We start from the raw sequence: 14,283 nt of genomic DNA, 5'->3' as shown, positions 1-14,283 counted from the left end.
ATCAGTGCTTGAAGTTCCGGTACTTTACCAATGCAGCTTCGATAATTTACAATTACAATACCGATTGCTGCTTGTTCCCCGTATGTCCTGACTTGTCCCCGCACCCTTTGAGGCTGTTGCCCTTTCTGTACTTGCCCGAGGCCATCTAACATAAAAAACCGCCTAGTCCACGCACACAACCCCTGCTACCCGTGTAGCCTCTTGCTGCGTGTAGTGGACTCCTGACCTATCCAGCGGAACCCGAAACCCCACCACCCTATGCCACAAGTCGAGGAATCTGCAGCCCACACGGTCGCAGAACCGTCTCAGCTCTGATTCAGACCCTCCACTCGGCTCTGTACCAAAGGTCCGCAGTCAGTCCTGTCGACGATGCTGCAGATGGTGAGCTCTGCTTTCATCCCGCTAGAGAGACTGGCAGTCTTCACCAAATCAGATAGCCGCCGGAAGCCAGAGAGGATTTCCTCCGATCCATAGCGACACACATCATTGGTGCCGACATGAGCGACCACCTGCACATGGGTGCACCCTGTAGCCTTCATGGCATCCGGGAGGACCATTTCCACATCTGGAATGACTCCCCCCGGTATGGACACGGAGTGCACATTGGTTTTCTTCCCCTCTCTTGCTGCCATATCCCTAAGGGGCCCCATTAGGCGCCTGACGTTGGAGCTCCCGGCTACCAGTAAGCCCACCCTCTGCGACTGCCCGGATCTTGCAGACTGAGGGGCAACCTCTGGAACAGGACAAGCAGCCATCTCCGGCCGAACATCAGTATCAGCCGGAGACAGAGCCTGAAACCGATTCTTCAGACAAACTGCAGAGGTCTTCCTTTCAGCCCTCCGGAATGTCTTTCGCCCCTGCCACACCTAGAGACGACCTCCCACACTACCATAGGTGAGCTATCAGCCTCAATGTGGGCAGTATCTCGGGCAGCCACAGTCGTAGTCCGATCGGGGGATGCGTGGGACGAGCTGGCCGTCCCCGACAAACCCCCATCCGGACCCCCACAGTGATGCCCATTGGCAACAGCCTCAAGCTGTGTGACCGAATCCAACACTGCCTGAAGCTGGGAGCGAAGGGATGCCAACTCAGCTTGCATCCGAAGACAGCAGTTGCAGTTCCTATCCATGCTAATAACTGTTGTGCAAAGAACGTCTGAATTAATCTACAAAGAGCAGAAACAAATCGACACAAAATTTAAACGGTTATTAAAATACAAGATTGCCTAGTAAATGCATTAATGCTGCTACTTGCGCACTGCTGACACACTGCTTGGCGGCGGAAGGAGACTACTCGATTTTACGCTATTCAGGTACTAAATCGCGATGCTACAACTCTCAAATACTATAATACGCCCGAAATTTATGAATTAAACAATGCAAGTACCAAAAACACGCAAAGAAATTAAGAATTAAAAAATGTAACAAATGATACTAACCCGTGGTCTGGGGGGTAGCGTCTTTGATCCATAATCAAAAATGTCTTCGATCCCCGCCGCTGCCTAAATTTTGATAAATAATCAGCATTGGCGGCCGAAGACTTCCGGCATAAGAAGTCAGCCTCATTCTGCCAACGGCCTTGTCAAAGAGGGCGGAGAAACGGACAGAGGATCAGGGACTCTCTTGTCCTAGGGGTGGGAAATTGCCCCTAAAGGCGGAAGAATCAGCAATGATCAACGACATGAGGATGCAGAAGGCAATGGAAACCACTGCATTAAAGACACGTAACGTGTATCCACAGGACATGTGGCCTGTAGTTGAAGAAGTGTCATGATAATCTCTCCACTGGCAAAAGATTCCGGAATAGTCCCCCATTCGGATCTCCGGGAGGGGACTGCCAAGGGGGAGGTTACCATGAGAAAAAGATTGAATAATCAACGAAAGGATAACGTTCTACAAGTCGGGGCGTGGAATGTCAGAAGCTTGAACGTGGTAGGGAAACTAGAAAATCTGAAAAGGGAAATGCAAAGGCTCAATCTAGATATAGTAGGGGTCAGTGAAGTGAAGTGGAAGGAAGACAAGGATTTCTGGTCAGATGAGTATCGGGTAATATCAACAGCAGCAGAAAATGGTATAACAGGTGTAGGATTCGTTATGAATAGGAAGGTAGGGCAGAGGGTGTGTTACTGTGAACAGTTCAGTGACCGGGTTGTTCTAATCAGAATCGACAGCAGACCAACACCGACAACGATAGTTCAGGTATACATGCCGACGTCGCAAGCTGAAGATGAACAGATAGAGAAAGTGTATGAGGATATTGAAAGGGTAATGCAGTATGTAAAGGGGGACGAAAATCTAATAGTCATGGGCGATTGGAATGCAGTTGTAGGGGAAGGAGTAGAGGAAAAGGTTGCAGGAGAATATGTGCTTGGGGCAAGGAATGAAAGAGGAGAGAGACTAATTGAGTTGTGTAACAAGTTTCAGCTAGAAATAGCGAATATCCTGTTCAAGAATCACAAGAGGAGGAGGTATACTTGGAAAAGGCCGGCAGATACGGGAAGATTTCAATTAGATTACATCATGGTCAGACAGTATTCCGAAATCAGATACTGGATTGTAAGGCGTACCCAGGAGCCGATATAGACTCAGATCACAATATAGTAGTGATGAAGAGTAGGCTGAAGTTCAAGACAGTAGTAAGGAAGAATCGATACGCAAAGAAGTGGGATACGGAAGTTCTAAGGAATGACGAGATACGTTTGAAGTTCTCTAACGCTATAGATACAGCAATAAGGAATAGCGCAGTAGGCAACACAGTTGAAGAGGAATGGACATCTCTAAAAAGGGCCATCACAGAAGTTGGGAAGGAAAACATAGGTACAAAGAAGGTAGCTGCGAAGAAACCATGGGTAACAGAAGAAATACTTCAGTTGATTGATGAAAGGAGGAAGTACAAACATGTTCCGCGAAAATCAGAAATACAGAAATACAAGTCACTGAGGAATGAAATAAATAGGAAGTGCAGGGAAACTAAGACGAAATGGCTGCATGAAAAATGAATGGAATATCGAAAAAGATATGATTGTCGGAAGGACAGACTCAGCATACAGGAAAGTCAAAACAACCTTTGGTGACATTAAAAGCAACTGTGGTAACATTATGAGTGCAACGGGAATTCCACTATTAAATGCAGAGGAGAGAGCAGATAGGTGGAAAGAGTACATTGAAAGCCTCTATGAGGGTGAAGATTTGTCTGATGTGATAGAAGAAGAAACAGGAGTCGTTTTAGAAGAGACAGGGGATCCAGTATTAGAATCGGAATTTAAAAGAGCTTTGGAGGACCTATGGTCAAATAAGGCAGAAGGGATAGATAACATTCCATCAGAATTTCTAAAATCATTAGGGGAAGTGGCAACAAAACGACTATTCACGTTGCTGTGTAGAATATATGAGTCTGGCGACATACCATCTGACTTTCGGAAAAGCATCATCCACACAATTCCGAAGACGGCAAGAGCTGACAAGTGCGAGAATTATCGCACAATCAGCTTAACAGCTCGTGCATCGAAGCTGCTTACAAGAATAATATACAGAAGAATGGAAAAGAAAATTGAGAGTGCCTTAGGTGACGATCAGTTTGGCTTTAGGAAAAGTAAAGGCACGAGAGAGGTAAATGGTTCAAATGGCTCTGAGCACTATGGGACTCAACTGCTGTGGTCATTAGTCCCCTAGAACTTAGAACTACTTAAACCTAACTAACCTAAGGACATCACACACATCCATGCCCGAGGCAGGATTCGAACCTGCTACCGTAGCAGTCGCACGGTTCCGGACTGCTCGCCTAGAACCGCGAGACCACCGCGGCCGGCACGAGAGAGGCAATTCTGACGTTACGGCTAATAATGGAAGCAAGGCTAAAGAAAATTCAGGACACGTTCATAGGATTTGTAGACCTGGAAAAAGCGTTCGACAATATAAAATGGTGCAAGCTGTTCAAGATTCTGAAAAAAGTAGGGGTAAGCTATAGGGAGTGACGGCTCATATACAATATGTTCAACAACTAAGAGGGAATAATAAGAGTGGACGATCAAGAACGAAGTGCTCGTATTAAGAACGGAGTAAGACAAGGCTGTAGCCTTTGACCCCTACTCTTCAATCTGTACATCGAGGAAACAATGATGGAAATAAAAGAAAGGTTTAGGAGTGGAATTAAAATACAAGGTGAAAGGTTATCAATGATACGATTCGCTGATGACATTGCTATCCTGAGTGAAAGTGAGGAAGAATTAAATGATCTGCTGAACGGAATGAACAGTCTAATGAGCACACAGTATGGTTTGAGAGTAAATCGGAGAAAGAAGAAGGTAATGAGAAGTAGTAGAAATGAGAACAGCGAGAAACTTAACATCAGGATTGATGGTAACGAAGTCAATGAAGTTAAGGAATTCTGCTACCTAGGCAGTAAAATAACCAATGACGGACGGAGCAAGGATGACATCAAAAGCAGACTCGCTATGGCAAAAAAGGCATTTCTGGCAAGAGAAGTCTACTACTATCAAATACCGGCCTTAATTTGAGGAAAGAATTTCTGAGGATGTACGTCTGGAGTACAGCATTCTTTGGTAGTGAAACATGGACTGTGGGAATACCGGAACAGAAGAGAATCGAAGCATTTGATATGTGGTGCTATAAACGAATGTTGAAAATTAGGTGGACTGTTAAGGTAAGGAATGAGGAGGTTCTACTCAGAATCGAAGAGGAAAGGAATATGAGGAAAACACTGATAAGGAGAAGGGACAGGATGATAGGACATCTGCTAAGACATGAGGGAATGACTTTCATGGTACTAGAGGGAGCTGTAGAGGGCAAAAACTGTATAGGAAGACAGAGATTTGAATTCTTCTTGTTGTTGTCTTCAGTCATGAGACTGGTTTGATGCAGCTCTCCATGCTACTCTATCCTGTGCAAGCTGCTTCATCTCCCAGTACCTACTGCAACCTACATCCTTCTGAATCTGCTTAGTGTATTCATCTCTTGGTCTCCCTCTACGATTTTTACCCTCCACGCTGCCCTCTAATGCTAAATTTGTGATCCCTTGATGCCTCAAAACATGTCCTACCAACCGATCCCTTCTTCTAGTCAAGTTGTGCCACAAACTTCTCTTCTCCCCAATCCTGTTCAATACATCCTCATTAGTTACGTGATCTACCCATCTAATCTTTAGCATTCTTCTGTAGCACCACATTTCGAAAGCTTCTATTCTCTTCTTGTCCAAACTAGTTATCGTCCATGTCTCAGTTCCATACATGGCTACACTCCATGCAAATACTTTCAGAAACAACTTCCCAACACTTAAATCTATACTCGATGTTAACAAATTTCTCTTCTTCAGAAACGCTTTCCTTGCCATTGCCAGTCTACATTTTATATCCACTCTACTTCGACTATCATCAGTTATTTTGCTCCCCAACCAGCAAAACTCCTTTACTACTTTAAGTGTCTCATTTCCTAATCTAATTCCCTCAGCATCACCCGATTTAATTTGACTACATTCCATTATCCTCGTTTTGCTTTTGTTGATGTTCATCTTATATCCTCTTTTCAAGACACTGTCCATTCCGTTCAACTGCTCTTCCAAGTCCTTTGCCGTCTCTGACAGAATTACAATGTCATCGGCGAACCTCAAAGTTTTCATTTCTTCTCCATGAATTTTAATACCTACTCCAAATTTTTCTTTTGTTTCCTTTACTGCTTGCTCAATATACAGATTGAATAACATCGGGGATAGGCTACAACCCTGTCTCACTCCTTTCCCAACCACTGCTTCCCTTTCATGCCCCTCTACTCTTATGACTGCCATCTGGTTTCCCTTGATGCCTCAAAACATGTCCTACCAACCGATCACTTCTTCTAGTCAAGTTGTGCCACAAACTTCTCTTCTCCCCAATCCTATTTAATACCTCCTCATTAGTTACGTGATCTACCCATCTAATCTTCAGCATTGTTCTGTAGCACCACGTCAAGCAAATAATTGAGGACGTAGGTTGCAAGTGCTACTCTGAGATGAAGAGGTTAGCACAGGAAAGGAATTCGTGGCGGGCCGCATAAAACCAGTCAGTAGACTGACGAAAAAAAAAAAAAAAAAAAAAAAAGAGTGAGCTAGGAGTATACGACTTTGTATTGGCAGCTGCTTATCCAACGGCGGCAGGGAGCACACAATTAAGCTGAACATCACTGTGTTAATCAGACTAGAACAGCATGCCACCCTAAACTAGTTGAGAAATATTTCTTACTAAGAAGGTCATATACCGTCTGAGAGAGGACAGTTCGTTCAGACCAGTTACTAGTCAGGTAATTGACTGAACGGAGAAAATTTTATTTAAGGAAATACATTAAATCCGCTTAACGAAATGCAGCGTCCAATGAGTCGTTGCAACATAAACTTCGTTTCACTACAACTCAATTGAAATAGAACTCTAGAAATTGACAAGACCAAGTTAAACAAATATATCCTAAATATTTAAATATCTCATTAATGTATATAAGATTTTTAGACAAATAAGTGGATAAAACCGTTCATTTTATTAGTTTTAGTCTTTTGGCATTATGTATGGGGAACTGATATTGCTAGGCCGCGACAGCACAGCACGAGTCGTGTTGTAGGGAGAAGCACACGGAGTGGCATTATACTCGCGAGCGACGCTTTGCCAAGCCTGACGTTGTACTTTTCATGCCAGTCTGGCCTTTTTTGCATGCCGTATTCATAGTGTTGATGTTTTAATAGCCATCAGGGCATTTGTGTTTATAACCTGACTAGTAATTGGTCTGAACGAACAGTGCTATCTCAGACAGTATATGACCTTCTTAGTAATAAATGTTTCTCAGCTAGTTTAGGGTGGCATGCTGTTGTAGTATGATTAACACAGTGATGTTCAGCTTAATTCTGTCCCCATGCACATATGATGTCAGTTAGATTGTAACAGAACAATTACACTGGTTGTTCTGTAGGCCCGTAGTGTTGTCATACTTAACAGTGCTGTATTTCAGAATAAACTAAAACAGATAATACGTATGTAAAAAAGAATCTTCACACAGGTAGTAGATGATGATACGGAGAAAGTGAAAAATATACACACGTTAGTTAAAAGTTTTCCACAGTGTTATGTATTTTAGGAAACAGTGTTGTACCTATAGGATACTGCACCTAGGAACACGTGAAGTATGCTCATTTGAAAATCTAAACGAAACACATACACTTGGAAAAAAGTTTGTTCTAAAAACAGTTCATCCATAGTAACGTCTAGTTTTGTGACGTCTAATGGAAGCTCAAACTCTGTGGTATTTGCTCTTTCGTTGTGAATTTTCACCGACGCTGCAGGCGAAACAAGTGAAAGGTCTACGGCTGTGTATGGCCGGTATTGCCACTTTACAGACACATCGCAGCCTGCAAGCCATGAAACAGAATAATTAAGCCATCTATTTACATTGTAGTGCTAACCATTACAATTGCTGAAGATCCAGTGCCAGCCATACATTAAAATTTGTCAGGGTGCGTGTGATCGTTCCCCATCTAATGCGACGAAAGTCGAACAAATTACTGTTTTCTTATAACTATTGGTGTGTTACTTCTTATGACATTTTACTAGAAACATCAAATTCGTCGTATGCTGATGTGATACTGTAAAACTAATTTATTTCTGTTTGGAGTAGAAGACTAAGATCGATGTATCTGCAATACACGTGAAGTTTTCGGGAGCTACATCAGTCTAGTGCCTGAGTTTAGAATCACATAAAACAATGAGCACTAGAGACCGCCATACGCAATTTCCGACATATTCTCCAGTTTTTGTTGTTGTTGGACATGAGGCTCTTTTGCGCAGCATTTGTAAATATTTCGCGTTCTACACACGTAAGTGCTGACTGAATAGATATTTAATTTTCAATTACAAAATATTACAGTAATAAATATTACATACTTTTTTTGCTCTTTATGTGATTTGTGGACAGTTAAACCATACTTCGTCGTTCGTGCACTATGTTGTACCTTGAAACATCTGCAATAAAATGTTTATGTTTTCACAGCAAGGAGAAAGTGAGTATTACATCAACTATCAAAGTGTTATCTTACCCTCAAAAAAATAACGATGGAATTACAGGACTGATATTATCTAACAAAGCCAATAACCTTCTACGTTTTCAGCAAGTAACAATGTTTCGTATGTTATGAGAAGTCAACGATTATTACCTCCGTCGTTTTCATCAGTAGTTGTTGAAACCGCTAATGCTGTTTTGAATGCCTCCATGTATACAGTAATTGTGCTACCATTAGCTGTCGGAACTGACATATCATGAAGGAGCTGTCATGATTTGCATAAGCAAACAAGTGTCATGGCAATGGAGAAGCTATGTTCTACCCCCTCCTACCCCGTACCCTCCTCATCCACTACAAAAAAAATTAAAACGGAGTGATGGAGCTGAAACTGCGAGCCAGTTTATCACTGTAGCTTTCTTTAAGTAAAGCAGTCATCAATCCTGAGGTTGGTTTGAACACTACAGTGATTAACAATGCATGCTGCTAACATATTTGGTATGCTGTTGCCGTCCTTTAGCTTTTTAACTGACTCACCGTCGCAGTTATATGGATTCCTACAGTTTCATACGAACTGCTGAGTACTTCTCTGAATTTTTCGCGTAAGCTTCTCCAGAGGCGAAAGAAGTGTAAAGTGACAGAAGAATTGTGTAACTGCTCGGAGAGCGAAACCGAAACCTCTGGACTGTGATTTATAAGGAGTGAATAAGTCCCAAAGTCTTCGACAGTAGCAGGTTATTCTACCGCATTTTTGTGTGTAGCAGTCACGAAACATTCTGTAAGTTCCAAGTATCCCAGTTCGGAAGCTTTATTATTATTGAACCCAACGTCTTAGTTTCAGTCACATGGGCTGGTTTGCACAGGAGCCTCAGAAGACAGACTTGAGGATCGAGATGACTGATGTCCTCGAAGATTTGAGTACAAATGCAGAAGTGATGACAATATCCACTTCCAATGACGCTCAGTCGCTCTGCAGAGCGGTTAAAAATTTGCCCTAAGATATGAATTCACTATCTTCTGGTCAGATCCTTGACTGGCCTGAACAGAGACCTGATTTGTCATCGACAGCACGAGTCTGGGATGCGACGACAAGGCGTGTGCCTTTATACGATTTCCCAAACAACAATCTTTATAAACTGATACAGCATATGTTCCTGGCGGGGCAACAAATGACTCAAGATGACATTCGGTGAATTCTTTACGCTGCAAAGAATACAAGAGTGTATCTGTAACCATGAGGGTCACACTTCGTACGGATGTTGACAGAAGTCCGTTTCGAATAGAATCAGTTAATACCTATTAACGTTACGTACATCTTCATAAACTATCATAAATACCTTAGCTGGATTTCATGGTTGCACACTTTTCATTTCCGTCAGCGTATATCAAAGGATGCCCATCCAGTAGAAGGAAAAAAGAAAAATAGTTAATTGAAATCGATTATTATTTTAAAATATTATAATAAAGTTATCAAACAAGTAATTGTAGAAGAGCCTCACAGGAAACTTATTACGAAGAGGTGCTACCTACACCATTATTTGCATGGCTTAAGCAAAATCATCTGATACATGTTGTGTTTTGGTCACCATGGCGATGAAAATCGTTAGTGGCTGGAGCCATCTCTGAAGTGACCTCTACTTTAACTAGATGTCGAACTGCAGCTGTCTCAGTTTGCCAGCCAAAGATCTTCTCCCATGTCCTGACTACAACTTGGCAGCAACGAGATGGTGCAGTGGTCAGCACACCGGACTTGCATTCTGCAGGACGACGGTTCAAATCCGCGTCTGGCTATTCAAATTTATGTTTTCCGTGATTTCCCTAAACCTTTCCATGAAAATGCCGGGACTATTCCTTTCAAAAGACATCGGTCGATTTCTTTTCCCCTCCTTGAAACAGTGCGAACTAATGGTCCGTCTCTAATGACATGCTTGTCGACGGGACGTTACACCTTATCTTCCTACCTTCTCTTTTAGAACATTGTGGTCACAAAGTTCCACTAGAATGCAAAGGAAATATTTTCCGATTCTGTGCCGATATTAAACCATTGCATCGGATGTTCCAAATTTCTCAAGGACAATGAGATGATCTGTTTGGAAAATAATGTGAAAAAACGGTGCCCGTTAGCTGCGTCTTTTGAAAAATCTAATGTTATGTGGACTTTGACAGACTGACCTGGAAACTTATTCTGCTTTATTACTTATGATTCACTCATATATTCCGTTGCGGTCCTAAAGTACACCGTGAAATGCAGTAGAAAGCGATAAATTATCCCAGTATCAGCCAAACTACGCAGTATCCGTTATTCGTAAAATTAAAAAAAAAGTAGTTTATATCCTTTTCTCAGACCTGCCGTTAGTGACGATAAAAATTTCATGGCATACACATTTCCAAGAACAAAACCGCAAGAGAAGTAGAATTCGTAATTTATGTTCGGGAAGTAATTATTCCTGTTACGTGGGCGTCTTGTTGATGTGTTTGCAGTTTCTGACAATCTCGTTGTTCCCTGTTTCACTGTTATAGTGTACACCACAAAAAATGGTTCAAATGGCTCTGAGCACTATGGGACTTAACATCGATGATCATCAGTCCCCTAGAACTTAGAACTACTTAAACCTAACTAACCTAAGGACATCACACAACACCCAGTCATCACGAGGCAGAGAAAATCCCTGACCCCGCCGGGAATCGAACCCGGGAACCCGGGCACGGGAAGCGAGAACGCCACCGCACGACCACGAGCTGCGGACTGTACAACACAAGGTTTCAAGGATGAACAAATAAATCATTCTTAATCACATGTCGATCGAAACTTTTGGTGCAACGTGGTTGACAATGAAGAAAACCGGAACGCACAGTTCTACGTTACAACCCATATTTAATTCTCCATGCTGGTAATACGTTACAACTTATATTTAGTTATCCAGAGGTCAATATTTTACCATGGCTATCGTACAGTACTGTTATTATGTGTTAAGCATGGCAACGGCTGTCGACAGACATTACAGATGAGGCAAATATCTTCGATCTAAGAGGCTTCCCTGTTACATTGATTAAAACATCACCATAGTAATGTTGCTTTCTATGTAAGTAGCATCATAAAAGTGATGTGATCTCAAGAATTCATCGGGATTAATATCGGCTGTTCGATTCTCCAAGGAAGAATCGTAGTAATGTCGTCTATATATACTGTTTGGCACTACAACATCACATTGGAGGTTATTGGCAAATGAGTGAAGGAGAATGTAAAAATAAAAAATAGACAAACTTTCAGACTAATTGTTAATGTTAACAGTGTATTAAAATAAATTAGAGAGATCAATGTGTGTTGATATTTTTACGTAAGAAAAATGATTTTTTAATCATAGATTTCAGCTATCAGTCGTCCTTTGGAATATTTATTGGCAGATCTAGATTTCAGATAGAAACTAGCCATTTTTAATGCACTATCCTTTTTTGGTCAATGCATGTAACGCCTGTTGGTCTGGCTTTGTATACAGTTCATTGAATAGTGCAAGTGCTATAAATGTGTTCTATTTTTCCTGACCTGTCTTGCAAAATAAGTTGTATGATGAAACTTCCTGGCAGATTAAAACTGTGTGCCCGACCGAGACTCGAACTCGGGACCTTTGCCTTTCGCGGGCAAGTGCTCTACCAACTGAGCTACCGAAGCACGACTCACGCCCGGTACTCACAGCTTTACTTCTGCCAGTATCCGTCTCCTACCTTCCAAACTTTACAGAAGCTCTTCTGGCAAACATGCAGAACTAGCACTCCTGAAAGAAAGGATACCGTGGAGACATGGCTTAGCCACAGCCTGGGGGATGTTTCCAGAATGAGATTTTCACTCTGCAGCGGAGTGTGCGCTGATATGAAACTTCCTGGCAGATTAAAACTGTGTGCCTGACCGAGACTCGAACTCGGGACTTTTGCCTTTCGCGGGCAAGTGCTCTACCAACTGAGCTACCGAAGCACGACTCACGCCCGGTACTCACAGCTTTACTTCTGCCAGTATCCGTCTCCTACCTTCCAAACTTTACAGAAGCTCTTCTGGCAAACATGCAGAACTAGCACTCCTGAAAGAAAGGATATCGTGGAGACATGGCTTAGCCACAGCCTGGGGGATGTTTCCAGAATGAGATTTTCACTCTGCAGCGGAGTGTGCGCTGATATGAAACTTCCTGGCAGATTAAAACTGTGTGCCCGACCGAGACTCGAACTCGGGACCTTTGCCTTTCGCGGGCAAGTGCTCTACCAACTGAGCTACCGAAGCACGACTCACGCCCGGTACTCACAGCTTTACTTCTGCCAGTATCCGTCTCCTACCTTCCAAACTTTACAGAAGCTCTTCTGGCAAACATGCAGAACTAGCACTCCTGAAAGAAAGGATACCGTGGAGACATGGCTTAGCCACAGCCTGGGGGATGTTTCCAGAATGAGATTTTCACTCTGCAGCGGAGTGTGCGCTGATATGAAACTTCCTGGCAGATTAAAACTGTGTGCCCGACCGAGACTCGAACTCGGGACCTTTGCCTTTCGCGGGCAAGTGCTCTACCAACTGAGCTACCGAAGCACGACTCACGCCCGGTACTCACAGCTTTACTTCTGCCAGTATCCGTCTCCTACCTTCCAAACTTTACAGAAGCTCTTCTGGCAAACATGCAGCACTAGCACTCCTGAAAGAAAGGATACCGTGGAGACATGGCTTAGCCACAGCCTGGGGGATGTTTCCAGAATGTGATTTTCACTCTGCAGCGGAGTGTGCGCTGATATGAAACTTCCTGGCAGATTAAAACTGTGTGCCCGACCGAGACTCGAACTCGGGACCTTTGCCTTTCGCGGGCAAGTGCTCTACCAACTGAGCTACCGAAGCACGACTCACGCCCGGTACTCACAGCTTTACTTCTGCCAGTATCCGTCTCCTACCTTCCAAACTTTACAGAAGCTCTTCTGGCAAACATGCAGAACTAGCACTCCTGAAAGAAAGGATACCGTGGAGACATGGCTTAGCCACAGCCTGGGGGATGTTTCCAGAATGAGATTTTCGCTCTGCAGCGGAGTGTGCGCTGATATGAAACTTCCTGGCAGATTAAAACTGTGTGCCCGACCGAGACTCGAACTCGGGACCTTTGCCTTTCGCGGGCAAGTGCTCTAACAACTGAGCTACCGAAGCACGACTCACGCCCGGTACTCACAGCTTTACTTCTGCCAGTATCCGTCTCCTACCTTCCAAACTTTACAGAAGCTCTTCTGGCAAACATGCAGAACTAGCACTCCTGAAAGAAAGGATACCGTGGAGACATGGCTTAGCCACAGCCTGGGGGATGTTTCCAGAATGAGATTTTCACTCTGCAGCGGAGTGTGCGCTGATATGAAACTTCCTGGCAGATTAAAACTGTGTGCCCGACCGAGACTCGAACTCGGGACCTTTGCCTTTCGCAGGCAAGTGCTCTACCAACTGAGCTACCGAAGCACGACTCACGCCCGGTACTCACAGCTTTACTTCTGCCAGTATCCGTCTCGTACCTTCCAAACTTTACAGAAGCTCTTCTGGCAAACATGCAGAACTAGCACTCCTGAAAGAAAGGATACCGTGGAGACATGGCTTAGCCACAGCCTGGGGGATGTTTCCAGAATGAGATTTTCACTCTGCAGCGGAGTGTGCGCTGATATGAAACTTCCTGGCAGATTAAAACTGTGTGCCCGACCGAGACTCGAACTCGGGACCTTTGCCTTTCGCGGGCAAGTGCTCTACCAACTGAGCTACCGAAGCACGACTCACGCCCGGTACTCACAGCTTTACTTCTGCCAGTATCCGTCTCGTATCTTCCAAACTTTACAGAAGCTCTTCTGGCAAACATGCAGAACTAGCACTCCTGAAAGAAAGGATACCGTGGAGACATGGCTTAGCCACAGCCTGGGGGATGTTTCCAGAATGAGATTTTCACTCTGCAGCGGAGTGTGCGCTGATATGAAACTTCCTGGCAGATTAAAACTGTGTGCCCGACCGAGACTCGAACTCGGGACCTTTGCCTTTCGCGGGCAAGTGCTCTACCAACTGAGCTACCGAAGCACGACTCACGCCCGGTACTCACAGCTTTACTTCTGCCAGTATCCGTCTCGTACCTTCCAAACTTTACAGAAGCTCTTCTGGCAAACATGCAGAACTAGCACTCCTGAAAGAAAGGATACCGTGGAGACATGGCTTAGCCACAGCCTGGGGGATGTTTCCAGAATGAGATTTTCACTCTGCAGCTT

At 43.7% G+C, this 14,283-nt stretch overlaps 1 long non-coding RNA gene across 1 annotated transcript in view; it reads right to left on the bottom strand.

Annotated features, from left to right (window-relative positions):
* Positions 1 to 14,283, bottom strand: part of LOC126354369 (uncharacterized) — a 931,233-nt gene that overhangs the window by 489,585 nt on the left and 427,365 nt on the right. The gene's annotated exons all lie outside the window — the stretch shown is intronic.

The sequence above is a fragment of the Schistocerca gregaria genome, chromosome 3 (assembly GCF_023897955.1).
Source record: "Schistocerca gregaria isolate iqSchGreg1 chromosome 3, iqSchGreg1.2, whole genome shotgun sequence".
Classification (NCBI taxonomy): Eukaryota; Metazoa; Arthropoda; class Insecta; order Orthoptera; family Acrididae; genus Schistocerca; species Schistocerca gregaria.
Note: the sequence above shows the minus strand (reverse complement) of the source record. Positions and strands in the feature narration are given on the sequence as shown.